The sequence below is a fragment of the Myodes glareolus genome, chromosome 22, assembly GCF_982192425.1.
Source record: "Myodes glareolus chromosome 22, mMyoGla1.1, whole genome shotgun sequence".
In the NCBI taxonomy this organism is placed as follows: domain Eukaryota; kingdom Metazoa; phylum Chordata; class Mammalia; order Rodentia; family Cricetidae; genus Myodes; species Myodes glareolus.
Genome location: NC_142047.1, coordinates 58,396,779 through 58,424,428, shown reverse-complemented (window position 1 = coordinate 58,424,428; position 27,650 = coordinate 58,396,779). Strand labels below are relative to the sequence as shown.

Below are 27,650 nucleotides of genomic sequence, written 5' to 3'. Positions count from 1 at the left end.
CCAAAGACCACTGAACAATCATTGGGCCCAAATGTCTCTGCCATTGTACGAGTTTCTATAATCCAAAATGGTACCTTGGGGGCTGGGGAGTCGGCTCAGCGGGTAAAGTGTTTGCACTTAGTATAAGCATGAAGATTTGAATTCCAGCTTCAGCATGCATGTAAAAAGCCAGACACAATGGTTTAAACCTATACTACCAGTGCCAGCGAAAAGACAGGAAGATGATCCCAAGGGCTGACTAATCACATTGTTGAGCTCTGGGTGCAGAGACTACTCTATCTTCAAAAGAAAAGTGAAGAGTGATTGAGAAAAATGCATGATGTCCTCTGACCTCCATGTATGTGATGTATGTGTGCACCCATACATGTTGTGCGCATGCATGTGGACACGTGCATATACACACACACTGCACACATGACCCAACATACAGATGGTGCCTTGGATTCCATCTCTTTAGTTGTTTTATATGAAGCCACCATCAAATGCCAAACACAGAGCAGTCAGGAGACAGTGCTGTCTCTTCTCTCAGCTTGCATACTGAGGCCCGTGACGAAAGGCACGGCTTTCCATAGATTGTGCTGCTGCGTGATGCAATGTGCAATCGGGAGAGCTTAGGATCCTGCATCACCGTGGGACAAAGCCCTGGACGGGATAACTCTCTGAGCTCCTTACGCATGCACGTGTGAGAACAAATGCTTGTCTTAGACTGAGCATTTGGCTCCCTGAATTCAGCTACACTATCTGACCAGTGGGCTCCAGGGACCCTCCAGACTCCACCTTCTGCTGTGCCAGCTTTTGATTTATTGTGCTGATCTGAACTCAGACTTTAAGGCTTGCACTTTACAGTCAGAACCATCTCAGTCAGCCCTGTTCCTGCTTTGTTGTTTGTTTTTCGAGACGGGGTTGCTCTGTGGAGCTTAGGTTGGCTGTCCTGGAACTTGATCTGTAGAGCAGACTGTACTGCAGCTCACAGGCCTGCCTCTGCCTCTGGGGTACTGGAGTTAAAGGGTCCATCACTGCTGTCTTGTCCCTGTTTCACACAGGTTGTGATTCTTGCTATCAGGTGAGGCAAGGCTAGAACCGAGTCTCTCAAGGGACTTTTACGAAGACACCTCCACAGTGTTCACAAAAACCCTGAGGTGTATTTTGGGTCCAATTCTCACATTATTCGTGCAGCAGGACACACCTGAGTTCCACGTAAGCACACTGCTTTACACTGTGACGGAGCTGCTCAGCACATTCTCACATCTGATTCTGACCACAGCAAATTTCCTACCATTTTTTTCCCCTGAAACTAAAGGAATTAAAGTCAATGACAGCAGTGAGTAGAAAATTCTCTGTGTAGTTTTCTGTTGTGCCTACAATCTGCGTTATTTATGCTTAAAATTATATACTTCAAAAATATTTCTACACTATCCGAACACTTTATAAAGACCCACTATTTCTTTTCTAAAATTGTTCTGATTTTGTTTATTGAAATGGTGAAATTATAATCAAGGAACATTGAAGGGAAAATAACTCACTCTTCAAGGCTGTCAGCTGAGCTTACTCTTCCCAGTTTTCTTTCTGCCCTGTGCGTGTATTCAGGCTAACGGGAGGGTTTCATCTGTAGTCTTCGCTCTGCCTTAGTAAAGGTGATCCTGGGAGAGGAGCTCAGCTTGGACAGACGCCCCCACTGCTTGGACAGACGCCCCTACTGCCTCACTGTGTGCCGTGGAACCCAGAGCGACACAGTCCAGAGAGATCTCAGAGACCAAAGGGACTGTCACGTTGGTGGAAGCTTCTCATCTCATCCTTAGGCTTTATGCCACACCCGAAGCCATGGGCCTCTGTTTGTAGGGAGAAACAAGCAGAACATGCTAGGAAGAAAAGACAAATATGTGAACATTCAGAGTATTCGGCCCAAAGAAGAAGCCTAGAAGGTCCTCACTCAGTATCTTTCAGAATCTGAAGGCCTGTGGTAAATAAAGCGTGGGAGGCAGGTGCTAGCTTTCTCCCTTATGTAAATTTTAAAAAGTTATGTTTGCAATTGAAGAGGAGCGTGGTGTATGTGTATGTGTGTGTGTGTGTGTGTGTGTGTGTGTGTGTGTGTATGTGTGGTCAGGGTTGATGTCGGGAGCCTTCTTTTGTTGTTTTCTACCCTATATATTATTTATTTTCTCCACTTATCTTTTGAGACAGGGTATCTCACTGAACCAGGAGCTTGTTGGTTAGGCCATGTTGACTGGCTAGTGAGCCCTAGAATTCCTTCTGCCTCTGCCTTCCCAGCTCTGGGGGGTCTAGGTAGTTGCTTCCATGACTAGCTCTGAACTCAGATTCATGTGCTTATGCAGGACATGTTTGCCTGCTGAGCCATCTTCAACCTCTGGATGTAGGTTATTTTGAAATCAGCTTCCTCCATGAGGAAACTGTCATCCAGGAGAAGGGTCGGGTTGTAGGGAACAGAGGAAGCCCTGAGTAAATATTTATTTTGATATGGGCACAACCTGTCAAGGACTCCCAAGGCCAACTGATGTGCAGTAAACTGGCCAAGTCATTACGCATACGGGCCAGGCCCAAGAGGAACGGCAAGCTTTACTTGGGAGTCGGTATACGGGTGAGTGTTTATGAACAATTGATCAACATCTGCAAAGACTAGCCATGGTAACTTCCTCCTCAGGGATGTTTACAGTCCGAGACTGCTCAAGTGCACAGACCTCCTTCTGAGGCGAGCTCACCCCTCCCTCTGTGCTGAACCTAACAAACATACCAAGGCTCTGGGTTGCAGTACCAGAGGCAGCGGTAGCAGTGAGAGAACTGCGCCTGACCCTAGCTTCATTGGGTACATGTCTGTGTGTCTGCCCTTTCTTCATTCCCTTGCTACTCCTAGTCAGTTTTCCAAGTACCAAGCTGTGCTGGATGCAGCCCGGGATAGTGCAGGCTGTTCCGCCTTGGATCTTAAAGGATGCACACTTTGTGTCTACTGTTTGTTGTTGGATTGTTCCCAAACCTTGTAGTGTATCTCCACGGTCTCTGCCCACGGATTCTGAGCTCTGGAGTTCAAACAGTATGGCAGAAATGCCTTTTCGATTGCTCTTAATTGGGATGACTCAACAAGCGAGCTTAACACCCTCAAGCTACGCTGCAGGGCTGTGATCGTGAACTGATTTCTTCACCCATGAGTCACATGCCCGGGGGCATGTCGGGCATCTCTGCAGTGCTCACACATCCGTGCACATGTCTTCTTCCACAGGGAGCTTCAGGGTGGCTAGACACCTGACTTTGTGCTTGGTATGCACTTCTCTCTCAGTATATACATCCGTGTACGCATGTACACCTGTGTATTTGTGTGCGTGTGTGTAATAAAGGACAGAGGTCATCCTTAGATGCCTTTCATTCCTCCTCTTTTTTTTTTTTTGAGGCAGGGTGTGTCACTGGCCTGGAACTCATCAAGTCATCTAGGTTAGTTGGCCATCAAACCCCAGGCATCCTTGTGTCTAAGCCTCCAACATTGGTCTTATAAGCATGCCGCTTCAGCCCTGGCTTTCACATGGCTGCTGAGTATTGAGGCTGGATCCTTTTGGTTGGAAAGAAAAAAAATGATCAACTTCAGTGTCCTCCCAGCCCTCTCCTTGCTTTTACATTTTTTAAAACAGCACAAGATTACTTTTGGCTTGTCTTATTTCCAACATCTTTGTGGAACTATCACGGATTTACAAAGCTGCATGTATCTTATATGGGCAAATCAGTGACAGTGAATGGCTGAAAGCATCAGCAAGGCCATCATCACCATCGAGGTGACACACATCCAGCGTCTCCCAGAGGTCGCTTTGTTCCTTTGTGCCCCCTGCCTCGGTGGTGACATGACTCATCCTGAGAACTGCCTTCTCGACAGAGTTTGAAGGTGCAGCACACCATTTCTCCCTGTAAGTAGAGTTTTAGCATTCAGTGTTCACATCTCCATCTGGTCACAAGGTTCTCATTTCTCTGCTGACATACAAATGGCCAAGAGGTAAGGAAAAGATGTCCTAGGCACCGTTCATTAGTACAGAAAATGCAAGCCAAGACCACTATGAGCATTGGGGTAATTGCTCAGTTGGTACTTACCTTGCAAGCATGGACTCAATCCTCAAAACTCACTTAAAAAGTTAGACATGGTCCACATACACCCCCATAATCCCAGAACGAAGATGGTAGAGACAGGCAGATCTCTGTTGTTCACTGGCCAGCTAGCTTAACCTATTCAGTGAGGTCCAGACCAGTCAGAGATCCTGTCACAAAAAACAAAACAAAACAAAACAAAAAACCCAGAACAAAACGGTGGATAGTGTCTGAGAAAAGACACCCAAGGTTGGCCTCTGACCTCCGTAAGTGTGTACACCTCCTCCCCATAGATACCAAAACAACAAACACAAAACCCATGCAAACACCCAAACCTGCCATGAGATATCTCCTCACAGAGATTAGGATGAATTCTATAAAAAAACAAACAGGACAAGTTCTGGTGAATGTATATAAGCAAGCTTTGGTCTAAGCACGGTGGAGACTCATACATCCACCACGCCACGGTGTAGAGCTCACCTACAACTTGAGATTCTGACATCAGACTCTATGCGGGGAACGTCGAAAGAATCCAGCCTGTCTCTTCTCACTCCAGGGACCTTAGGGTGGAGTGGGGAAGGTAGCCCATAGCCGGGGTGGTACTGTGGTGAGAGTCCCTGAAGACCCTCCTCTGTCGGACTGGATGTTCCACCAAGACATTTCTAGCTCTCCTAAGTTCACTGAGCCACCCAGGACAAGCGGTTTTTCAATTGGTTTTCGTTTCTACCCTCATAGAATGGCTTATGCGTTCTGGGCCATGGGTACTGGGATTCCTAAAGTCAGCGAATGCCTTTTTAAACGTAAACAGATGGACAAAGTGCCAGCTGCATGTAAGGCATTCCACTGTAGCTGTGCTCTGGTGCTGGCTGGGTAAGCATAGCTGTATTCAACAGGAGTGCTTGCTCAGTCGTTTCCACATGGGCAAAGAAAATGTACAGCTCAGGTCTCCCTGAGAACACCCGGAGTGCGAAGGGCCGCACGTTAGCTCAGAAGACACTAGGGTGGCCTGCTTGCTTATGCACTTTTGGGGGACCATGCCAGGTGAGCCGTGGGGGCTTGAGCATTTATTTTATCTCATCCAGATTCTGCATTTTGAGGGTACGTGTGCAGGGAGGGCCACATAACCGAACAACCTCAAACCAACCTCTTCTGTTATTGCCACCTAAAATAACTTCAGAGCTGAACCAGGCCCCCTTGCCAAGCTGACCACATCTGGCTCAGAGGTAGTCTTGTGTGTTCTCTGCTGCACCCCAGCCTGCCTCCCTTGGTACAGCAAGGGGCTGTGGGAACTTAGCCATTTTCCAGTCCAGCAGCAGCGTTTTCTCTTGTTGGCTTTGCTTGGTTGTGGTCAGAGGAGGTAACGTTCTACCGCTGGCCCTGGAGTCTTTCCAGGGGGCCACTTGTCCAAACACACTTTTCCTTTAACCTCAGCAAAACCATCAGGTGGCGTCCTGACAGTCTCGTGGTGCTGTTTCTAGAAGTTCAGTCCATTCCAAAAACTTTCTGGTTTAGGGTATTGACTCATAATTCTGACTTTGTATTATGGGTAAGTACTATGTGTCATCTACTGCACTGATCTTGTAATATCTCGTGATCTGCATGTGTGCATGTGTGCATGCATGTGTGTGTGTGTGCGCATGCGTGCGTGTGCGTGTGTGTGTGTGTGTGTGTGTGTGTGTGTGTGTGTGTGTACAGTCTTGGGTGTTGTTCCTTAGGTGCTTCCACTGAGACAGGGTCTTTCACTGGCCTGGGACTTTCTGATTAGACTAGGCTGACTGCCAAGCAAACCTTGGGGGATTCTCCAGTATTTTCCTCCCCAGATCTGGGATTACAAGTAAACACTACCATTTCTCTCTCTCTCTCTTTTTTTCCTTTTTTTTTTTAATTTGGGTTCTGGGGATCAAACTTAGATCAACTGAGCTATCTACCTAGGTCTTCTTACAATATCATATCTGATAATATTTCTACTAGGTGGGTTAACAATTGTTCTAATTCCTTGGAAGTGACACTTCCCTGCTGACCCTGGAGTCTTTCAGGTAACTAAGTTGATAACACTTAGTTACCAACAATATGTCACTAACAATAATAATTAATATTTACTAGGCACTTAATGTGCCGGCTAGTTTTATGTCAACTTAACACAATCTAGAGTCATCAGAAGTGGGGAGTGGGGAGTTTCAGCTGAAAAACAAAATGCCTCCAAAAGCTCCAGCTGTAGGCAAGCCTGTAAGGTGTTTTCTTACTTTGTGTTTGTTGGAGAAGGGCCCAACCCATTGTAGGTGGTGCCATCCCTGGGCTGTGGTCCTAGATTCTGTAAGAAAGCAGGCTGAGCAAGCCATGATGAGCAAGCCAATAAGCAGCACTCCTTCATGGACTCTGCACCAACTCCTGTCTGTCTGAGCTCCTGCCCCAATTTCCTTCAATGACAAACAGTGCTGTGGGTGTACGCCTAATAAACCCTTTCCTCCCCAGGTTACTTTGGGTCGTGGTGTTTTATCATGGCAGTGATAATTCTAAGACTCTTACCAATTTCTGGGTCCTGGTTATGTGTTCTACATACATTAGGTGTGCAACCTTCCTAGTACCCTGGGAGGTGACTATTAGCCTTGTCCTCTAGCACAGCCTGGGAGGCATTAAATGTGTTCAAGGCAGGGTCCAAAGTCCACATGTGGCCCAGGGTGACCATGAATGCATGAATGCAGATTGACATGAAATTGAGAATTTACTCCAAACATAATATATTTTTTAAATAATCCAATTGCGCATTTCTTGAGCATGAACTTTGCAGATGCCATTGTCACATCTCAATGTGACAATTGACAATTGACAATCTCAAAAGGGTCCAACCCTGTGAGAGCTGAATCTTTCCCATGATCAGTTCCTGTCCGCACACCTTACATCATTTCTGCTAGTTTCTGTGCCTACATCTGAATTTAGAAGGATTGCAATGCTGAGCTTGGAAGCACTGAAGAGAAACTGGCCAGGGGATGGTAGGAGTTCCTTTGGAGAGACAGAATAAAATCCTTTGGTAAGCCCTGGGAACAATAACCTGAAAAACCCAGTCCTTCTGAGACTGCTGTGTGGGGCAGTTAGCCCTGTAGAAACCACACGGTTCTGGGCACCTCTGTCAGGCTTCTTAGACCAGTTCATTCTCAATCACCTTAGTGTGGTTCCTGAAGCCCCCAAGGAGACCCTAAAGATACACAGTTCAGTTGATAGAGTGCTTGCCCCAAAAGTACAAAGCTCTGGATTCAGTCCCCACGGCCATATAAACCTGGTATGGTGGTTCAGACTTGTCATCTAAGCCCTCAGAAGGTGAAGGCAGGAAGGTTAGGAGTTCAAGGACATCTTCAGCTACACAATGAGTTTAAAGGCAGCCTGTTGAGATTACGTCTCAAAAACAAAACAAACAAACAAAGCAAACCACCAGAACCAATAGCAAAAATTCCAAAGCCCTCCCAATGGGAGAAAATAAGGTGTGTGTATGGGGGAGGGGGAATAAAAGCTCTAGAATCCCCAACCGCAAGATCTTGCCCTCTGTAGAGTGACTGCCGAGGCTCAGAAATCCACATCAGCTTCTTCACCTGTACACCAGAGCATTGCCGCTTACCCAGAGGACAGGAAGCAGCTGAGCCCCTTGGTGTTGTCATCTCTGGCCTGTCCCTGATGGACGGGAAGTGTTTTCCTCCAAGTCTACACTTAGCGCGACTGAGAATCGATGGGAGAGAGGGGCACAGAAGTGCCCGGGCACTCATAAATATTTCATGCAGTTGAATCAAATGGAAAAGGCAAAGGCTGTTGCTTTTTCAAATGGAAGTGGCAGAGACTTCATCCCATCTGAGATTAATAGGCACACTGCCCAGCGATCAGAGCCTGGAGACAAAGGAAGGGAGCAGCCAAGACTGTGGAGCCCAGAAAGGAAGCTTCCAGGCTGGAGGGGGTGCTCAGTGCGAACGCCACAGGCCAAGGCACCTGCCAGGCTGCAAGTGGTCTCCCTTTATGCCTTTCCGGAAGGTAACTAGCCTGAGGCATTATTCTGAAAGCCCCAGAAGAGTTGAAGTAGCACCTATGAGACTTCCAGGATCATTTGAGGAATGATGTACAGTCATACATGTCTTTATGAGCACCTGCAGAGAGGAGGAGTCAGGTGGGGTGGCCTTGTTCTTCCTCCATCAGGGACCATGACTCTCTGGATCATTCCACATGACTGAGTAGGTAGGCTGTTGGTAAGGCCTGACAGAGACAGATGTGCACCTTCTTGCTTTGGGAATTTCTTTCCATGTTTTTCAGCCTCTGAAGGCAAACACGAGGTGATTTTCCAAGCCATTTCCCTTGCTTGACCTACTTCCAAGAATGATGTCCCTCTCTCTCTCCTGCCTGCCTATTCCAGGGATGTGAGACTATGGCCGTATTTCTCTTTGAGATCTGAGCATTATGAGGGAGTCAACTCAAAATTTATGGTCAGGGCGAGAGAGGGACTGGCCAGGCACATTACCAAATGAGCCAACTCCCCAGCCCCTTGCTCCTCAAGTCTTCCCTCCCCCCACCCTCCCGGGTAAGTGGAATATCTGACTTTCTACCTCTCTTCATTCTGACCTTTGAGAAGGTCCTTTGTTGCCTTGGAACTCATTTCTTAATGACTTGAAGCAGTAAGTTGGACTACAGTTTAAGAAGAGGCAGTCAGGGATGATCTAGCTGAAATGATGACCTGGACCTGGGCCCCTCTCTAGAGACTCTGTCGGTCCACAAAAGTGGCTCCTAGGGACTCCGGGGACCCACACCATCAACCTCTGGTAATGTAAGTCATTCATCTACAATAAGATAACTCCCCATCTATTATCAAGGGATGTGTTATAGACCCCAGTGGTCATATGAGACATATCAGACCCCATGTTATCTGATTTTCTACTGATAGGCATGCCGCTATGGTGAAGGTTTGAGTCTATGTCATATTATATTTTCATGAACTTTCTTTTTCACCCAAGAAAGCATTCTATGGCTTGTTTTTAACAGGTGGAATTAGCAGCATCTTCTCCCTTGCACTAAGGGTCACTGTTAAATAAAACCAGGGTTACAGGACACAAGAATTGCAGTCGCCTGACAATTGACGTCATGACCAAGAATAGCTACACAGTATGGAGAAGCTGGGAAGAGAGATGATTCTCATCACAGGCAGGAAATAATAGGGCCGTGTAGGTTTTCGTCATGCCCCCAAGAATGATATGCATCTTAAAACACACGATTGTGGGCTAACCATCAATGGCTCAGTGGGTAAAGGTGCTTGGTGCTAAGCCCGATGGCCCGAGTTTGATCCCTGGGAGCCTTGTGGAAGAAGGAGAGAACCAGCTCCACACAGATGCCATGGCACGCTCCCTGTACCCTGACATAATAAATAAATGTAAAGCAAACATACTGTCTAGAACATTCCTGTTGATGTTTTTATACTGCTTTTGATTGGATCGCTGTGCATGCAGGATGGCACCGTATTTCTGTTTCTCCTGCCCATATCTCCTGTCACATAGCGTGCCATCCCAGGGAACATCTCAGCCAATGCAGGGTGTGACCTCTGCCAGCTCCTGAGCCACATGGAAGCTGTGAAGAGGCTGTGGTGATCCACAAAGGCCTGTCTGCTGAGGTTTGAGAGACCTTTGGATTTCTAGGGCATTTTATTCTTTTCTAAAGCTAGAACAAGAATTTCCCTTTCTAAGTAAAAGTTATTTGAGGATATTGGGATGGAGTTTGACATCCTTGGAAGGGATAAAATATAATGGTTTTAATTATTTATCAGCATTTCTCTCCTCAGTCTCTACATAGATCTTGAAATGGTCCTCTAATTTACTGTGTGTGTGCGTGCGTGTTTGTATGTATGTATGTATGTATGTATGTGTTTGTATGTATGTGTGTGTATCTCTGCTGTGTGTATGTATGTGTGTATGTTGTATGTATGTGTATGTATGTGTGTGATCCATGCATGGAGACCAGAGGTTGACATCAGACGCCTGCCTTAGTCATTCTCTACCTTATTTTTAGGACATGGTCTCTCACTGGCCTGGAATCACTGATTTGACTAAAGTGATTGGTCAGTGAGCCTGTCTCCAGCTCCTTGGGGCTGGGATTATAGGGGGAGAGCTTGTTTTTCTATGTGGGTGCTGGTCTTTGAGCTCACATAGCAGACAGTTTACTGACAGAGCCATCTCCCAGTCCTTCTCCAATACATTTTAAAAATATCTTCTAGGTTCATGACCCCTGCTTCCGGGAACCATTACAGTCTCATCGCTTGAGGACACCAGTAATCCATCAGCTCTGAGCGCTCACGAGCTTCGGAGAGACTGACTCATCGCAGCCCCAGTGGACAGAACTGGAGGCTGCAGCCTGGCTCCAGGAGGAGCATCCTGAGGCTGGGTGAGTTTTTCAAAGCAGGGCTGGGATGAAGGCATGGCTCTTGTGATTAACCTCCACACGTGGTGCAAGTGACGGACCCGGAGTCTCCACAAGTCGCTGCAGCCAGAGATGTTTAGTTCTAAAGAGAATCTGAGATGCAAATCCTGTCAGGAGCACTTGCTCTCAGAGGTGTGACCTCATCCTATTGGCCTCCTTCTAATGTCTTTAAGTCTGGAATCCCTGGCAATAAGGCGGATTTCAGACATCGACATCCAAAACATCCAGAGGGCTTCAGACCACGGCATGTATGTCTATTGGAAGGGTTAGAATGCTGTTCCACTAGGGAGCAATGGGAGACTCACAGTCCCAAGCCTCTTCGGTAGGCTGGAAGTCTACAGCATACACTAAGAGCTCCTAGAACTAGGGGGCCTCAGATAAAGCAGGTGCACTGGATCCTGTGAACCTGCCAATAGCCGACTATGTCACTTACGAAAGTGTCTGCGCTGTGTGGTTTGTCTAATGAGCCTTTTCATTCTTTTCTCTCCATTCCCCTGGAGAATGGAGATATCTCTTTCTTTGTGAGAGTCTTGAACTCCTAATCCTCTACCTCTACCTCCTGGGTGATAGAATAGCCGTGCACAGCACACCTGGATTCTGTGGTGCTGGGAATCAAAGACGGGGGTCTGTGCTTGTGAGGCAAGCACTTTCCGAACGGAACGCCTGCCCCAGCCCTTGATCACAGGGACAGGGGACCCCACGTGGGGCGTAGAATCAAGTCCTTCTCACCATCCCAGGTATAACTGATTAGTAACATTCATTTGTGTCACCGTCAACCACATCTCAGACAGAAGCAGCTTAAGGGAGGGAGGGTTTGTCTGGCAGAAGTCATAGAGAGATTTCAGTCCATCGTGGTGGGTTAGCCTGGCTCTGTCCTGACAGCAGGAGCATTTGGCAAAGGATGTCCCCAATAGAACAAACCAGGAAGCAGAGAGAGAAGCCTGTAACCAGAGACCAGGGCAAACCTTCCAAGGCCACCCCTTGGTGACATAATCCTATTCTCTCTCTACAGCTTTCAAAATAGCATCCCACAGTGGAGAGTGAGTGTTCCAAAGGCGAACCTGGGAGGGCGTGTCGGGAGGAGAGGCCTGGAAGGACATGTCGGGAGGACGTGTCAGGAGGACGTGTCTGATTCAATCATCAGCCAGTTTTAAGCCCTCGTGGTGTCTCCAGTCAGAGTCTGTCTGTTGTCTCCTGGAGTTTAGACGACAGCTTCTTAATGATGTTTAATTATTACTGTGTCTGTTCACAAAGGGCATGAAAGAGCTGAGTTCTTTGGAGATGGCCTCGGCCTCCACTTGTGCACCTGCCAGCTGCCCTCCCAGGGCTAGGATGCTCCTAGCTTGTTGTTCGGCTGTCTATTCTTGACGTGTTTACCGATGAAGCGATAGCAACAGCCACCACACCCGTTTATGACGGAACTTTTATTTTTTTGCTTAACGAGACTTTACAAAATAGCTCTGAAGTTGATCTTGTATTTAGTATGGAAAATACTTGCCGTCTTTCCAATCTTCTGAACTACTTAGCATTTACATGATAACCTGCTTTTTGTGTTGGTGTGAATTCAAATGTCTCATGTGCGTGCATGCTTGTGTGTGTGTGTGTGTGTGTGTGTGTGTGTTGAGGTCAAAGGACAACATTCATTGCAGTTCTTAGCTGTCCACCTTAGCTTTTGAGACAGGCAGGTCTCAGACTGTTCTGGACTCACCAGCTAGGCTGGCTGGTCAGCAAGCCCCCAGAGATCTGCCTGTCTCTGTCCCCCAGTGCTGGAACAACGAGCATGTACCAGCATACCTGGCCTCTGTGACGTGAGTCCTGGATATTGAATCTAGGTTATTGCCAGCAAGGTAAGCACGGTACCGCTGACTGAGGTTCTCAGCCCCAAAGGGTTCTTCAGAGCAGCTGACTGGTTCTCCTCTTCTCGCACTGACATTATCTAAAGTTTATCCTTCTGTGACCAGGGTTAGGGTGGCAATGAGGAACAACACATGGGACCCAGAGAGTGTCTGTGACCTAAACACATGCCGCTCAGCGGTACCAGTGCCTGCTGAGCTTGGTAGGAAACGGAGGAACCAGGAAGCTTCAAGTGCACATGTGAGAGGAGCACAGCCTCACCGTCCTCGGCCTTGGGCTGACCATTCTCTTTACTGTGTGCCTACCTACAGTTGGCAGCTCTGAGGCTCCTCCAGCTGAGTGGAGACCAAGCCTATCCATCCCTCAATTGCCCGTTTCATTTCCACCTCCATGTGGATTTCAAGCCTTCCATCTTGCATCTCGAGTGACAACAGCTCCCATCCTTGTCTTCTTTGTTCCACCAAAGCTGCAGGGACTGCACTCCTGATTGCATGGTTGCCCTGCATAGTTGCCCAGCCGAAAACCCTCTCATAAGGCATGCTCACGTTTTAGAACCCTGGCTCACCGTTTCTTCTCCCCTGCAGCCTGTCCTTTGGGCTCCTCTTGCTCTGTTTGGCCTTTTGTTCTTTCCGAGTGGTAATGATGGATTAGCTTTGTTCTTCACTCAGCTGGGTTGGGTCGCACGGCCCTGCCTGGTTCTCACGGCACACAGTTTAGCAGAGGATAGGGAGATATCTCCCTAGAAGTTGTTTCTCTGTTTGGGACCAAGTGTGTGTTTGCGGAGCAGCCTCCTTTTCCCTGCTTATATGATGTTAAATGTGATTTGCAGATTGGTGGTCTGTGTCTAGTCAATCATTGGCTTCTTTGGACTAGAAATCAATGAAGATTAAGCTCAAGTTCTCTCTCTCTCTCTCTCTCTCTCTCTCTCTCTCTCTCTGTGTGTGTGTGTATGAACTTGCACTTGTGTGCATGTGGGGGTCACAGGTCAACCTTAGGTGTTCCTCAGATGATATCTATCTTATTTTTTTTAAATTTTTTCTCATCAGGTTGTGGTGGTGCATGCCTTTAATCCCAACACTCAGAAGGCAGAGGCAGGCAGATATCTAAGTCTGAGGGTTTGAAGCCAGCCTGGTCTACAAGCGAGTTCCAGGACAGCCAGATTTAAACAGTGAAAAACCCTGTCTTGAAAAACCAAAAAAATTCACGGAAGAGGGGAGGAAGGGAGGGGAACAGAGAAAAATGCATAGCTCAATAAAAACAATAATAAAAAGGACCCCCTCCCAATTTTTTTCTTTTTCTGTGTGTGTGTGTGCACGTGCTCTATGCATGTTTATTTTGATATGCATGTAAGGGCACGGATCTTGTGGTTGTGAGTATGCACATGTGTGTATATGGAGGCCCAAATGTGATGTCCAGGAAATTATTTCAATCACTCATTATTCACTGGACCTTTAAATCAAACCTAGAGCATGGCCGCGGGGTAGCTTGCTTTACAGGTAGGCCACCACACTCACCTGGCGTTTACATGGGTTCTGGGGACCTGAACTCTGGTCTTCATGCAAGCCCTTTAACCACTGTGCCATCGTCCCAAGCCTCATTTAAGTTTTTGAGACAGGGTCTCTTATTGTCCTGTAGTTCACCAGTCCAGGCTGGGCAGTGCCAGGTAGGGAATCCTCCTGCCTCAGCTCCCACGACACTGGAATGACAGCTGTGTGCCATCACGCGTGCCTTTTTCATGTGTGTTTTGAGGAATCCAACTCAGGGCCTTGTGCTTGTGTGGTAAATGCTTGACAGACTAGATGATCTCTCCAGCCCCAAGTTCAAGTTCTTGACATTCCAGTTGTGTGCTTTGAATATTTCCATCCATGGGCATGGACTTATGGTGACAGACAGAGGCAGGCACTGATCGCTCTGGTATCACTGTCTGCTCCCCTCCGCGAAAATACACAAAGAAGAGAGGATGCTGTGCTGGCGACGGAGACCAGTCACGGCAAGTCTCAAAGGAGAACTCCAGGGACCAGCTAGGCAAGGGATAAACTCTGTGAGGTGGACTTGCACCCCGGATGTGAACAAAATCAAAGGCTCACATCTTTGGGTGAGCATCGCACTCTAGGCTCAGTTTGGTTGGCTTCTTCCTGAGGGAGGCAGAGGGGCTTTGAAGCTTTGAGTCCCGTTTGAGTGAGGTTTGACCCTCGGGTAAGATATCAAAAACCTAAACCTGGGGCCTGGAGGCTGGCAGGAGTTATGAGTCAAACCTAGTCTTGAGAACTTAGTCATTTCAAGACCCCGAGGTGCCAGCTCGGCACCCAGTAAGAGTTTCCAGTCACTGAGCACTAACAAACAGGAGGTGACAGTCATCTCTAGATGCTGCCTGGAGCCCCCTGCTTGGAGAGACCAGAGACGCCTGTCCCCTCTACTTCTAACACTCCTGCCAGCTCACAGCACCCCAGGCTCAATGGTCCCTATCCATTGAACTGCCTGTGGGGACTTTTCTAAAGTGAACACTTCAGAGTTTACAAACTGACACCAGACTAAAGCAGCCTGCTTGAGAGTTGCAGAACCTGACTCTACTTGGTGGGGCTAAAATCAGAGGAACCAGGTGAGTTATCAGTTAGGGAACTCTCAGGAGTGCTTGAGATTAGAGGTAGCTTATAGCAGAGCCGACTAGGCTCAGCCCAGACCCGCAAGCTGTTTCATGGCAATCAGGCAACCTCCTCTGCCTCCCGTTCACAGGGATGCAAGCGTTATCGTTGGAACTTTGAAATAAGAATGTTTCCCGAGCTAGGGAGACAACTCAGTCTGTGATGTGTTTGCTGCACAAATGTGAAGACTCGAATTTATATCTCCAGTAGAAATGCCCAGTGTGGTATTGTTCGCTTTAAATCCCAGTGCTGGGGAGTTGAAGACAGGGGGACCCCGAAGGCCAGCGAGCAGAGACTAATCCCCGCAATGCGAGATGCTGTCTCAAAAGTCAAGGAAGATAGCCCCCGAAGAAGGAAACACACATGAGCTCATATGTATGTACAGGTACATACCCACATGTATGTATGAACACACATGTATTCACCTGTATGAACGTTTATGTATGCACACATACATACTCAGAGAGGGGAGGAGGAACAGCAGGAGGCGAAGGAGGGAGGGAGGAGGTTCATTTATCAGCCAGTCCTCTAGAACAGTTGAATCAGGGAGGCTCTGGCAGCCAGGCAGCCTTTGGGAGTCCTGGCTCAGAACTTGGCACAGCCGTTGTGGAAAAGCTCATGCTAGAGATTCAGTTGCTGTTGCTGGGGTGTGGCAGCAAGGCAGGGCACAGGGGTCTTGCTGCTCATTGATTCAGTCTAAACTCAAGTCTAGCCTTCCTTGGCAGACACAACCGTTCCCATTAGGACAGACTGAAGCGAACCAACGCTATTTCAGTGGAAGTGCCCAGCTGCGGAGAGAGTGCCATTGTGTGCATGGACGGAGTTGGCAGAAGGTCTGGGAAGACACGCTGTACAAGAGGGGTCATGTGTAGCAAGATGGAGGTTTTAGACGCACTGTACAAGAAGGGATTATGTGTAGCAAGATGGAGGTTTCAGACGCACTATACAAGAAGGGGTCATGTATAGCAAGATGGAGGCTTCAGATGCGCTGTTCAAGAGGGGTCATGTGTAGCAAGATGGAGGTTTTGGAGAAAGCCCACCAACATGAAGCAAAGCACTGATGCAACATGACAGCTGACAGGTGTGTGGGCGGGGCTTGCTGTCTCCATGGAGACTGGAGGACACAACAGTCTGACAACACAATGTGCAGCTTACTCAGAGAGCCAACCCAGACAGATGCAGCCTCTCCAGCCTTCTACTAGCCATAAGTCAGAATTCAGGAATATGAATGATCTTAATCTTTTTAGTTGGACAACACAAGGTTTCAGCAGAGTTGCAAGGAAGGCAGGGAAATGCTGGCTCAGCTTTCAACTATCGAGAGACACACCTATGTGTTCATTTAGTGTGTGTGGTGGTGGTGGTGGTGGTGTGTGTGGGGGGGTTAGGTGTGCATGTATAATATGTGTGGAGGCTGAGGTTGATGCCCAGGGTTTTTCTGTATTGCGCAACACCTGCACTTGTTTTTTTGAGGCAGGAGAGCCTCTCTACGGAAGCTGAAAAAGTTTCTTTCACCAAACCTGGAACCTCCCCTTATTAGGCGAGGGTACCTCACCAGCATGCCCCAGGATCTCCCTGTCTCTGCCTCCCTGGAGCTGGGGTTACAGGAGCATGTTGCTGCATCTGGCCTTCTGACATGGATTCTGGGGGTGCAAAAGAGGAAACCCATCTGTTTCTGGAGGTTGGACAATAGGCAGTGTTCCCAGATGAAGACTGAAATTTTGATATTGACATATATATATATACACAGAGAGAGAGAGAGACAGACAGACAGACACAGAGATAGATAGATAGATAGATAGATAGATAGATAGATAGATAGATAGATAGATAGATAGATAAAGACTCCAGGGGAAACTCTCATTTCCTGGGGTCCATGGTCTCCATAGACTGTTAAATGAAGGAAGGGGCATATTTATCTCTCTTTAGGACATCTTGCTCCTGCCAGGATGGTCAGAGTCTTTTAGCAGGGAGCTTCAAGGACAAGGCAGGTGCAAAGAGCTTTCCTACATCTGAAACCCCAAAGCTGTTGGCGACTGGAGAAAGATGAGGAGGGTGAAAAGGAGAAAGCGGCTTTTGGCACCTCTGAGTGTCCTCAGCAGGACTCGGTCACCATCACCAAAAAAACCCTCTAAGTCTCTAAGGTCAGCCTGAGAGGCAGAGTCAACAGGGAGGAAGCTGCAGCAGAAGAAGAGAATGAGAGGGCAATGGAAAGGGAGGAAGGGCGGTGGTGGACGGTGACAAGGAGGAGGCAGAGGAGGACGAAGAGGAAGATTAGCAGAGGAGGCAGTTTCTGGCCAAATCCAGGCCAGGCTTCTCCTGGAAAACAAATTGGGAAACACTATCTGACATCATCTCTGTAGAAGGCATTAAGCCCAGAGGTTCCCACTGAAGAGAGGAGGCCAGGGCCAGGATGCCAGAGGCTCAGCCCCATGCAGGGGAAATCAAAACAGCACTAGCCAAAAGGCTCCTAAAGAGATAAGGGATTAGACTTGCCGGAAAGCCTGGGAAGAGAGGGAGTCTCTAGCATTCCTGAGTTCCACACGGAAAGGGGCCGTGTGCAGTCTCCTAAGAGCAAGCTGGGGAAATCTGAGCTCTACACCAGGGTCTCCAAGGAGGCATTAAAAAAAAAAAAAACAACCAAGAAAACAAAAAAATTCCCCAAGGCCAGTTGAGGAAAACTGTTTGTGATCCAGTTCCAGGGCTGGCCACTCAGAACAAAGCCTGCAGAATCCTTCAGACCTCCTTAGTGGCTGCAGCGCAGGAAATTGTGAGGGGTGGGAGCCCTGGAAGAGGAGACTGCTGGGCAGACACGTTCTTAATGAAATTCAAAAACAAAGCAAACACCGATGCAGGTGATTGCATTGCGGGTTTCTTCTTGGTGGTAAAGAGCTTGCATCTTAGATTGGATTCCAATTGTTCTACGGGAAGCTGCCATTCAGTTTTAAAAAAAAATATAATAGAGTTTATATGTTCTGTATGGGCAATTAAGCAGCGGTTTCTTGGCAGCCCAGAGTGTTAGCAATGAGGGTACCAGCTAACCTTCATGACTGAGGGCATGAAGCATGAAGTCATGCTTCCAAGGCTAACCTTGACGTTTGGGTCAAAATTAACCCTTTCTTCCCTAAGTTTGTTTGTCAAGCGTGTTTGCCATAGCAACAAGAATAACCAGGCCTTGCAGCCTGATACGTGCTTGTCAGCAGTTTGGGGTGACACACGCTCTTTGGCATTGGTAAGATTAGGGCACCATTGTCTGTACCAACCTCAGGAAAGGAGCACTCGGCTTTCCTCCACTCTGCCTGTCTCGGAAGTGCGAGCTAATTGGGTCCCTCCGAACTGTGTCTAAAATGGTCATATCTTGGGTGTGGTCTGCCACAAAGGGTTGGAATATGCAGGCTCTAGCTTCATTGCTCTAGGCTGCTGGTGTAAAAGGAATCGGTAGGGTCAGAGCCAGAGCCCTGGCAGCCCTTTTAAGCCAGGTTCACCCACTAGTCTTCAGTAAATCAATTAAGGACAAAATCGCCTATGAAAAGGAAGAAGTGGAGGTTCATTAAGTATGGCCTCATGAAGAAGAGAAATGGAAATCCAATGGTCTCCTGAGCCCACCTTCCAGGTCCTGATGTGAGGTTTGGGTTTAAACACAGGGTCAGAGGTATGTAGAGCTAAGCAGTCCTGGTCAGCGTGGTCCTGTCAATCACTGACACATTCTTGTCTTAGCTCCAATCTCTTTTGCAAGGTAGCCTAACAAGTTGTCCTAATTGCCTGAAATATCTTCCTGAAGACTAGCTCCTCTCTGTTTAGCACAAGGCTTCAGTCTTTATCCTTTCTCCAGCCCGAGGTTCCTGAGGAAATTCCAGTTTCTGAGAGCCCATTGTTTGAACAGTCTGGAAGCTGAGGGGAACTGGCACAGTGTCTCTAGAATAGTTTCATTCCTGCCAGGACTTTACACGGGGACACCATGTCTGCTAGCTGATACTAGGGTCTTCACTGAACTATTGTCCTTCATTTCCCCTTTGTCTTTGGCTAATGCTGTCTTGTCATTGGGGTGCTAGGGAGAAGTGGCCAGCGAGGGTGAACTCTGATCTTCCCCTTCTCCAGGAGAAGCAATGTGTGAAGGGTTTCTCTTCTGGAGCAGGTAGTGTGCCTGTCCTCTGTAGGTGGGGGCAGTAGAGTAGGAAACTACAGCTGGTGCAGGACACCTGGGAAATGACAGAACAGAACACTGGGAAGACTTGGGTCAAGTCAGAAAAATCACTTTATTAGGCAGGGTCGTGTTAGGTGCTATGGAAAATGGAGATGTCATGGACACGGTCTTCACATGGCAGAACTGTGCCTCCAGCCCTGAAACTGTTTGATGTGGGTACCTTGTATGTGAGTGATGTGCCACAGCATAGCCATCTTGATTCTTGTCTGCTTCTATTTTGTAGTCTCTGCGGGGCCTGGGGCAGGAGAGTATGTGGAGAAGGGATTTCCAGACTTCGAATACCTTAGCTGGAGTGGACACAAGTTATTTTCAGTCACATGAATGTTCTGGTCAGTGTTGGTGATTAGAAAATCAAGCCAATGGGCTGGGATGCAGCCCAGTCGGTAGGGTGCTTGTCTAGCATACACAAAGTCCCGGGCTCCATTCCCAGAACCTTATAAAGTTGAATGTAGTGGTGCTTGTCTGCAATCCCATAGCTTAGGAGGCGGAGGCAAGAGAATCAGAAGTTAAGATTAAGGTTTTCCTGGACTGTATATTGAGTTAGAGGTCATTATGAGATATATGAGATTTAGTCTTAAAAAGAAAAATACATAGCCTCCAATATGGGTTTATAATAATATTAACATTATTTCATCAAGAAATTTTCTATTCCAGGAAAGCTCAGGGTGAAGCCTGTTCCTGCTCCAATGTGGTGTCTCTCATGTCGGTCTTTAGGCTGGGGGTTAAGTTTCAGAGGATGTGTTCCACATATCAGACACTAGTGTCTGCTAGTACATACCTGGTAGCTATAGCAACAACACCCACCCCTGGATTGACTGTGTCACACGACGAATCCCAGCCTGGGCCTGTGTTCCCAGAGAAGTGTCCCCAGAACACCGAGTAGGGGCTATGTCATCTTTCATGATGTGGTTTGGTAAACCCATGGACCATAGAATCACAGGAAGAGCACCCAAGCCCCATTAGGTGGTCCTAATCTGTATCATTGGTAAGAATTAGTCACCGGAATGCCACCTTGATGCAGAATAACCCAGAAAATACAGCCCAAGCAAGGCAGTCATCACACGGTGACAGCGATAGTAAGAAACCCCATGACCTCTGCCACATGGGCTAGGGAGCATTTCGATCTAATAAACGGGCACACAGTAACTCTCACAGGCCAAGCAGAGATACCTGCACAGGCATTTGGTAAGGTATTGGCAGAGGAAGCAAACACCATGCTAACAGTAAGTGAGGGGACCAGGTGCCATGGCGACTTCATACTCCGGCTTTGTCTCACTTCAGCTGTAGGAGCGCAGTAAAGTGCAAGCTCAGCCTGAGTGCTCCCCGCCCTAATTCATCCATGCTTCCTTCGGGCCCCTCAGACACAGACTTCTGATTTCGCAGGAAGACATTGAGGAGATGAAAATAAGCGCCTGAGCACCCCTGGTTCATTTACTGACCGAGCTGAGCAACCATTTCCCATACACAGGTGTTGGACTGAGGGCTGGCAAAGGCAGGAAGCAGGCAGCCAAGGGGAGGAGGGCAGCTGTGCAGCTAGCTCTGCAGTCTGTGAGCATGCTGCCACTGAGCAGAGAGCAAGTTTGGTGGGTGACAGGGAGTCACTCCTTGTCACAAGTGACTCCCAGAGTACTCTGTGACTGTGTCCATTAACCTAACTAAACCGCCTAACTGGTTAACCACATGCTTCCTGCGATGTGTCAATCAAAGATGAGGGTGTAGTGATGGGCTCTAGCAATATGCTCTTGCAATATGCTCACAAGGGTGAGATGGGGTGGATGGATGTCGTTCTAGCAGCCTGGAGCCGCATGTGTGTCTTGGAGTAGGAAGGCCAGTGAAAGGATTGTGTGTGTGTCCTCTGTCCGCTAATTTGCATTTAATTGTAATCGGCATCCATTTAGGGTCCTGGCAGCTGAGCCCCGCGTGTGTGTCAGCCAGACACTCCAGCAGCTCCTGAAGTTACCCCAGGAGGGTTTCAGAGGGACACGTGCTGCATTTGTAACAAGTGGCATTTTGGCATCCAGGAAGCATCTTTCTTCAGAAGAGAGACAGACCATGAAAGAGATGTCAGGATCAGGAACGGAGAAAATCACTGGGTGCTTGCGGAAAAGCCTCTCCCCACCCACCCTTGAAAAACAAAATTCTAGACGTTTTATCCTCCTTTCAGCTGTGGCGGTGGCACGGAGGCATGTTTTTCTAAATTGGCAGGGAGGGAGCGGTATTTGAACAAAGAGCACATCAAATACGGGACAACTTCATAGGAAGTGCTTCACAGACAGAACAAAGAACACAGACGTCCGGACTCCGGCTGGCAGGATGACTGGCAGGGGAGAGGCCTTCACTGGTCATCTGCGGAGAATAATCTTTGCTGTTTTAGTGTTTTTAAGAAGCTGAAAGTCACTTTATGTGGTGTGTCTCATTTGTGGTACACAAGATACAGCCACAGAATCAAAAGACTTCAGCGTCTTGGGAGATGGTTGTTTGTGAAATGCTTGGTATGTAAGCATGAGAACATGAATTTGGGTTCCCAGAACCCATGTGAAAAGCCAGGTCTGGTGGGTTCCCTTGTAATCCAAAACGGGGGAATATGACCCTCTCTATGGTGAGCTCTAGGCTCAGAGCAAATCCTGTCTCAAAACTAGGTGTAGAAAGAAAGAAATATGGTCCACTTTAACATCTGGCTTCCACACACATATATACACACATGTATATACACACATATATATATATACACACATGTGTATACATATACAAATTCCTATCCCCACTCCCCGCACGCAAGAGACTTGGAAAGTGTTCAAGAGTCAGGGTTCTCATACAAAACTGTGTGCTTCCTTTGGGAGTCCTCACTGTGGATAGCTTGAGGCACAAGCTGCCAAATCATTACTCAGAAAGTGCTTAGGGTTCCTCTAAATAGACTGCGGGGTGTATGTGTATGTGTGTGATGTATGTAGTGTGTGAGTCTAGGTAGGTGGGTGTGGAAGTATGTGTAGTGTGTGTGTGTGTGTGTGTGTGTGTGTGTGTGTAGGTGACTGGGTGTGAAGGTTTGTGTGTAGGTGTGTGTGTGTGTATACTTTAGTTATGAACTAACTTATAGTCAATCTATAGAATAAAGTAAATATGCAAGAAGAACCTAACACAGGTGTGTATGTGTGTGTGTGTGTGTGTGTGCGTGCACGCACGCATGTGAATAGGAAGAATGTCTTTGCGTGACTTTTAGGTTGGCTTTGAAGAAATTTCTTGAAGAGCATTGCCAATTTGTTTAAGCAACACCAAACTGTAAGAAGATGTCTGTGAGCTAATGCGTCTTTTGCTTATTTGGTCATGAGACTCTTCCCTTGCAGGCCTTTATTAACGGCACTGTAAATCATACTCATTAAAATGAGATCTCTGAAAAATGCTAAACTGTAGCAACATAGGAAATGCCAAGGAAGACAGGGAGCATTCCTGCTGGGAGCACTGAGGAGGACAGGGAGGACTTCTGGAAACGCTGAGGAGGACAGGGAGGACTTCTGGAAACGCTGAGGAGGACAGGGAGGACTTCTGGAAACGCTGAGGAGGACAGGGAGGACTTCTGGAAACACTGAGGAGGACGGGGAGGACTTCTGGAAATGCTGAGGAGGATGGGGAGGACTTCTGGAAACACTGAGGAGGACGGGGAGGACTTCTGGAAACGCTGAGGAGGACAGGGAGGACTTCTGGAAACGCTGAGGAGGACGGAGAGGACTTCTGCTGGGAGCACTGAGGACAGGGAGGATTTCTGCTAGGAGCACTGGGGAGGACAGGGAGCACTTCTGCTAGGGTTGAGTACACTAACTTCATGTCTCTCTTTCCCACTCAGTGTGCAAGCAAAGGAGTGGAAAGGAACCAACCCCTCTGTGTCCGCAGAGGACAACAGCAGGCAAATGATTACAAGGAGCTCCTGGGAAATGAAAGCCCCGGGCCAGGAAATGACTTAGGAAAGCGGAGGGAGCTGAACTAAGATTCTTGAAAAGGAATTTCTGTAGAGAGGATGGTTGCCCCTCAGAAGTTGGGCACAAGACATAGCTTCGAATTAATTGTATGGACGCACATCAATGTACACAGCAGTGACCTTCACAAGCCAAGGTAGAAACAAACCAAATTTCCATGGACAGGGTGGGTAATATAGTGTGGAAGACACACCTGTGTGCCCTTAGAAATGATGCAGGTGACTATGCATGCTATAAACTAGATAAACCTTGCAAACAAGCAACTTCAGGTAAGTCAGATTTAAAGGAGAGCTGCGTAGGTAAACTGACGTGAAATCCTCAGACGAGAGAGGTGTATGGAGAGATCGCAGAGTGCTGGCTTAGAGGGGTGAGGGAGAAACGGGCATGTGTTCAATGGTGCAGATTCTATTCACAATGAAGAAAGGAGTTGGGAACAGCTGGAAATGGAGGCTGGGCAGCACGGTGAATGTATTTGATGCTATTTCACAGCACACTTAAAAGTGGCCCAGGAGGCAAATGGTCCAAGAGTGTTTTACCATAATTTTAAAAAAAAAGAAGGGGGGCTGTAGAGAAAGCGTGGTGGTTAAGAGCACTGGAGTTCTTCCAGCAGACCTGAGCTCAATTCCTAGCTCCCACACAGCAGTTGTAACTGTAACTCCAGTTCTAGAAGATCTAACACCCTCTTCTGGCCTCCAACAGCCATCAATACGTGTTCACGGTACTCAGACAAACACCTAGGCAGAATGTCCATGCACATAAAAGAAAAATAGAGATATCTTAAAAAAGAAAAGCAACTAACCAGAAAACCAGAAAGCAATGACACAGGCTAAACTAAGAATGTTTCTCTAACAACCTTTTAAACTTAACTTATCTTTATTATTATTAGTATGTGTAGGGCGTATGTGTGGGGTGTCTATGTTCTGTGGCACTACATATGTGCAGGTCAGAGGAAAGCTGGTACTCTCCTTCCACCGTGGGAGTTTCTGGGGCTTGGATTCATTCTATCAGACTTCTGAGACAAACACTGTCTTACCTATTGGGCTGTCTTGCCATCTCTCTTTCCGTGTTTCATTAGCAAAGTCAGGGGAGAAGTTGAAAGAATAGGTCATTAGAAGTATTTAAAAGTCTGGGCATGGTGGAGTCTTGGGTGGCTGAAGGCTGAAGCAGAACAATCATGAGTTCAAGGCCAGCCTGGGCTACACGGTGAGGCTTTATCTCAAGAAAGCCAAGCAAGCAAAGTAATGCACAAGGCGTACAGGGAGAAACGGGGAATGAGAAATAAAGAATGAGAAAGAGAGCCATAATGAAGGGACATGAGCCCACTCCACTACGTGGCAGGCCTTGCCCTTCTCCCCTAGTCCCTCTGCCTTGCCAAGCACCCTTAGATACATTCCTAAAGCTAGCCACTGAGGTCTATTCCCATATCTGGCTGCTTTCTCCTCCTAAGGCTGACTACCAAAGTCCAGCAAGCAGAAGTCCCCTTTGGTTCACCTAATCAAATTGCCCAATTAAAATGAAACACTTCGTGCGAACACAGCTTTCTTCTCCCTTTGCCTCTGTAAGCGGCCATTTGTCTCTCTCTGTGCCATGTCTGTTTCCCTTCTCTGCAGAGGCAGTCCTTTATCCTTCTGGACAGATACCCCTTCTGCCTTTCCCTTGTCCCTTAGCGTCATAGCTCATTCTAACACAGACCTCCCCCTCCTTTTAAAAACTACACCTATGGGGTCATTTGCTGCTGTTTTCATCCTGAGTCAGTGTTAAGTTGAAAGCATAGGCCCCAGTCCCCGGCATCTATCCCAGCCCCCAGGCCTGGTCTGGACTCCAAATTCCAGCAGGCCAGGTCCTGACCCCACCCCCAGGGAGGGGTCAGGTATTTAAATGAGCTCTCAAAAGAGGAACACAAGATCCTTTTTTCTTCCTCCTGAAGGTCAAGTTCGCGAGGCTTCCCAGTTACCCCTCGGGGGCCACCCTAGAGCGCAGAACTCCCAATAATCCTGGATATTTTTTAATTTGGCTTGTTTTGATTTGGCTTGATTGGGAATTTTGCGTCAGCAGGGAGCTCGTGTTAGGAAATATTCCTAACAGTCAGAAAGAAGTAACTTTCTCTATGAAAACAGGTGTTTGGATGTTGTTTGTGCCTGATCCAGGGTCTAGAAGGGAGCCCCCACTGTTATGTGGGGGTATCCTTCACCTCAGTGGGAGGCCCGGAATGAGAAAGCGAAAGAAATAGAAGACAGAGTGTTCAGAATTCCCAGAGGATCAATACAAGAAAAAAAAAAAAAGATTACGAGCCACAGGGCGCAGTCCTAAATTGAAAGGGCCCATAGCTCAGAACAACACACTGAAGACTGAAAAATGGCCAACACTAAAATAGTATTGTGGGCCCTGTGATATGAAACAGCCCTGACAGGTTACCTAAGTCAGGTCACACAAAGGATGAAGAGAGAATAACACAGCATTTCTCAGCTGCGAGGCTATAAGCCAGAAGACAAAAGGCAGGGCCTTCGCTATGCCAAGGGAAGATGTGTCCCCACCGAAAACTCTTACCTTTGGCCAGACAGTCACTAAGAACGATGAATTCACTTGGGCTTCCTGGCTCCCTAAGGCCCCGCTCTGTAGGTCAGTCAGAATGAGGAAGAGTCTTTGCAACCAAACTCCTTTCTAAAAGTGATTCTGATCATCTGTTCTTATAGTGCAGAACTGGGTGAGGTTCCTATTGGCAGAGAACAAATGGAATCTGGGGGGGGGGGCTTAGCTTTTTTTTCTATGTCCCTACCAGGAGCCCCCCACATTATAGATTGGATTACTTCCTGTTTGTTAATTTCGTCTCATTTGACAAGATCATATTCTCCGAGAGCTGTGAGGAAAAATTTGAGCATCTGAATGTTTGCAAATGGCTTCATTTTGCTCTTAATCTTGGAGGTAACTATTCAGAGAGGGAGAGAGAGAGGGAGAGGGAGGGAGAGAAAGAGAGAGAGAGACAGAGACAGAGAGACACAGAGACAGAGAGACACACACAGAGAGAGGCCCAGGGCCAACAGCTACAGTTATTTGTTCCATGAGGGATTTCTGTGGCCTGATCCCATTGTCCTGTTCAGGTGAGTTTCCTCTTAGTAAGGGAGCGTGGTGGAAGTCTACAAGCTGTGAGACAAGGTTCTCAACCTGTGGGTCAAGACCCCTTTGAGGGACCCCTTCACAGAGGGTTCCTAAGACCATCAGAAAACACAGATACATACATTATGTTTCTTAACAGTAGCAGAAATGCAGTTATGAAGTAGCAACAAAAATAATTTATGATTGGTGGGGGGCAGGTTCACCACCATACGAGGAACTGTATTCAAGGGTCTCAGCATTAGGAAAATTGAGAACCATTGTCCTAAGGCATTAGGTGAGATGGGCCAGAGGCTAGTGGATATATTCCCCTGGTTGGGAAAAGTCTCATTGACTGATTGGAAAAGGAGATGAAGCAATGGTAGGAGGGCTGGCACCAGACCCGGCTCTCTGTCAGCAGGTCTGGGTGATGGAGGGTGGCTGGGAGAAGGGACAAAGAAGATCAGGCTCTACAATTAGGTCTGTTTTCTCCCTGCTCTCAAAGGACTGCACCCAGGGAACGAACCTCTGTAAACAACTCAGTGTGTAAAGATCAGCCATTCCAACTGTTGTTCAGGAAGCAGATGCCACGGGTTTTTTCTCTTGTTTTTGTTTTTCTGGTTTAAATATAGTTAAAATCTCTCCACTGGGTGTGGTGGCTCACACCCATCATCCTAGCACGTGTGAGGGAGAGGCAGAAGGATGGCGGTGAGGTAGAGACTGGTTTCGACTCAGTTAATCTCTGAGTGACATGGGCTACCCGCAGAGTCTCAGGAACAAAACAAAGCAGCCCAGTTAGGAGACCAGGAGTAACAGCCTGAGCAGACAAGTTGCTGGAAGCTGTGGCACCCTGAGTCCTTTCCTTGGGTTACTTCTCAGACCCGGCACCCAGTAAATGTTTGTGGCATGGGCAAGTGAAGGAAGATTGAGTATCCATGCAGTCTTGTGGAGCAGAAAACAGTAGCAGCAGGAACTGTGTTCAAACCTTTGCATAGGCACAGCACCTCACAAGGAACTTATAGAAACTGTTTGTTCCATTTCCGGGACCAGTTTCCAGATAAGCCTGTCAGGGTGGACAAGGAGTCTCACATTGCGTGTGTGTGTGTGTGTGTGTGTGTGTGTGTGTGTGTGTGTGTGTTGTCTACATCTGTGTGCTGTGTGCATGCAGTGCCTTCAGTGAACAGAAGAGGGCACTAGAGCCCCAGAACTGCAGTTAGGGGCTCCATTGTAAGATGCCCTGTAGATGTTGGGAACAGGAACTCCAGTTCTGTGTGAGAGCAGCGTGTGATTTAGAGAGTTGAGCCATCCCTTCAGTCCCAGAATTTTGATTTTTTTCAAGTGAGCATCTCGTGTGATTGTAGAGCAGCTATACCTCCT

The 27,650-nt window shown here is 47.6% G+C and overlaps 1 long non-coding RNA gene across 2 annotated transcripts in view; it reads left to right on the top strand.

The window, feature by feature from the left end:
• Window positions 1–13,636, top strand: part of LOC125410536 (uncharacterized) — an 89,384-nt gene extending 75,748 nt beyond the window's left edge. For both annotated transcript variants that reach the window (XR_014999135.2, XR_014999137.2), the window contains 2 exons: window positions 10,316–10,482; window positions 11,531–13,636. This is a non-coding gene — a long non-coding RNA (uncharacterized LOC125410536). The remainder of the gene's footprint in view (window positions 1–10,315; window positions 10,483–11,530) is intronic.
• Window positions 13,637–27,650: the final 14,014 nt, after the last annotated feature.